We start from the raw sequence: 2612 nt of genomic DNA, 5'->3' as shown, positions 1-2612 counted from the left end.
CCAGTAGAAGACTGTAATGCATCATTTTCTGTTGAAGGGATCATGTGTAATACAGCTGTTTGTGGAGCCTGGAACATAACATGAACAGTACATTTTAGTTGTCATATTCTTCATAACATAACCAAGAGTTCAAAAAGAAATAGGATATACATTATAATTTTAAAAATCTTTTGTTTCATTATACAAAGAACTCTAAATTTTATGGAAGGTTGTCAAAACAAAATGAAAAGCCTTATAAAACTAATTTAGGAACTTCGTGACATTACATAGGTGTAATCTTATTTTTATTAAAGCAAACAAATCATATACAGAAGCAAATGAAACCTTAACACAAAACACTTCTGAAACGTTTCCAGCTTCCATCTCAGGATGACTGTCTATCATGGGAAGCGTAGAAGCAAGCTCACCATCATCTGACCTTGACCCTATTTGAACTACTCCAGAATCCTCCATCTCATCCAGACCATTAACGCTGTTGAAGTTGGCCATCACTGTTTCGGTTTCTTGCATTACCACTGGGTTTTCCATACTATGAATTCCATAGAAATACTCAGTTTCCTGGTTTGAAGGACCAGGTGTTGAATGCAAGGCAGGATGTAAAAGTTCCACATCATCATCAATGACATACACAGGATCATGACCTTCAGTTCCATCTGGTAAAGCTCTGTGTTGTGGACTCAGCAATGCTACATCTGTGATAAGGTACTGGCTTGAGTGCCCCGCTTCCCCTGAGGTATAGCCTTGCAAAGACTTCATTGAAGTTAATGGCTCAGCAGAAAGGGCAGAAGTTGAGTGTTGAGCAACTCTTCCAACATTGGGAGGCTATAAGGAAAAAAAGAAAAAAAAAATCATACATAGACATCCATAAGATTGTGATGTCAAATAATACTACATCTAGATATATACTCTACAACAGGGGTGTCAAACTCCAGTCCTCAAGGGCCACTGTCCTGCAGTTTTTAGATGTGCCACAGGTACAAAACACTGTAATGAAATGGCTTAAAGACCTCCTCCTTGTGTAGATCAGTTCTCCAGAGCCTTAATTATTCTATTCAGCTGTGGTGCAGCAGAGGTACATCTAGAAGTTGCAGGCCCTTGAGAACTGGAGTTTGATACCTGTGCTCTACACCTTTTAACAGTTTTGCTTAGATATTACCTGTTCAAAGAGATCATTTTGGTCCTCGGATGAATGCTCCAACTCCTTTGTGCACAAATAAAGCCGTACCATTTTCAATTTAAATTGTTCATATAGTTCTGAAAGAGAACTGTCTAGAGGTACAGCTTGTCTTTTAAAGTCACACATGCTAAGTGTGAAGTCCATAATGGAGCCCTTTGATGATAGTCCACCAGGAAAAAACAACTCTTTTGCAGTGGTCATGACTTCTGACACAGTGGTGGTTTTCTCCATTTCAAGGTGTCTGGTTCCACCTCCACATTTAGACCTAACTTGGTGAAAATCCCCGCTTTGAAAGTGCAGCCCTCCCACTTCAATTCTGCGTTTTGATTTCACCGCGTTGCTGTTTTTAGGCCTTGCCATCAAGCCAGAATTTCCTACAGATGTTTGCTGGGGTACTTCGACATGTCTTTTGCTCATCATCCGCCTTGTTTTAATTGTTTGCCTAATTCTGTTTAAAATGCCCTCCTTGTCAAAGTTAGCTTCCATTCGTCGACAAAATGATGCAATAGCCAATCGGTCGCCATATGAAGGAATGTATCTTGAAAATTCTTCGTCCGTCATCACACAAATGACCCCTCTATCAATCTGCAATTAGATGTGAAAATGTACAGATTACAAGTACTTTTAAGTAAATACTGTGCAATACTTTTATATCACATCATATACGATTGTATAATGTTTTGCAACATGCTGTATTGCAGGGGTGGGCAATCTTGATCCTCGAGGGCCGGTGTCCTGCAGCTCTTAGCCGTGTCCCTGGTCCAAAACACTTCATGAAACAGCTGAATCACTTCCCAAGTGCAGTCAGGTTCTCCAGAGTCCTGCTAATGACCTCATTATTTGACTCAGGTGTGTTGAGGTAGAGATGCAGCTAAAAGTTGCAGGACATCGCCCCTCAAGGTCTGGAGTATTATATAGTCATTATACTTGGAAATTGGAGTAGTGGTCAGTGGTAAAGAATTTTCCTTTCAGGACAACAATCTTAAAGTTAACTTAAATTACTACCCAATGACCAAACAGTTTTTGTACAAAAGTATCTAGACTTATAATTAAACAAGGTGTAGTCTTACTATAAACTTTAACTGAATGTGTCATCACCTTATCCACTTTCATCCGATTTATGTCATCTTCTGTAACATGCCTTGAACGAAGGAAGGCTTCAAGAACCTCCTCCAAGCCTATATACAATAATTTGGAAAATGTAGAACAAGTCCATAAGTACATATTTTCAAAACAAAGTTTCAAAATACATAATGTACACAATTAATAAAAATACAAGAGTTTAAACTCATAAGTATTTCAATGTCACTTTTCTGCCAGGCACCATAAATTACATAAGCTGCAGCATGTGTGTAAGCAGCTAAAAGAGATAGAGAAAAAGACAGAATGTACAACAGAAAGAAACTTAAAAACGTAAAATAAGCTCACCACAGCA

The 2612-nt window shown here is 38.6% G+C and overlaps 1 long non-coding RNA gene across 1 annotated transcript; it reads right to left on the bottom strand.

The window, feature by feature from the left end:
* Nucleotides 1-756: 756 nt before the first annotated feature.
* LOC119795971 lies at nucleotides 757-2357 on the bottom strand. Its single transcript, XR_005282399.1, has 3 exons — nucleotides 2276-2357; nucleotides 1157-1762; nucleotides 757-822 (listed from the first exon to the last, which is right to left on the bottom strand). It is a non-coding gene; the product is annotated as an uncharacterized LOC119795971 (long non-coding RNA).
* Between the last annotated feature and the right edge of the window lie 255 nt (nucleotides 2358-2612).

Source organism: Cyprinodon tularosa, unplaced genomic scaffold (genome assembly GCF_016077235.1).
Source record: "Cyprinodon tularosa strain WSP-4 unplaced genomic scaffold, ASM1607723v1 ctg53, whole genome shotgun sequence".
NCBI classification, from domain to species: domain Eukaryota; kingdom Metazoa; phylum Chordata; class Actinopteri; order Cyprinodontiformes; family Cyprinodontidae; genus Cyprinodon; species Cyprinodon tularosa.
This window is presented reverse-complemented; position numbering and strand designations above follow the sequence as displayed.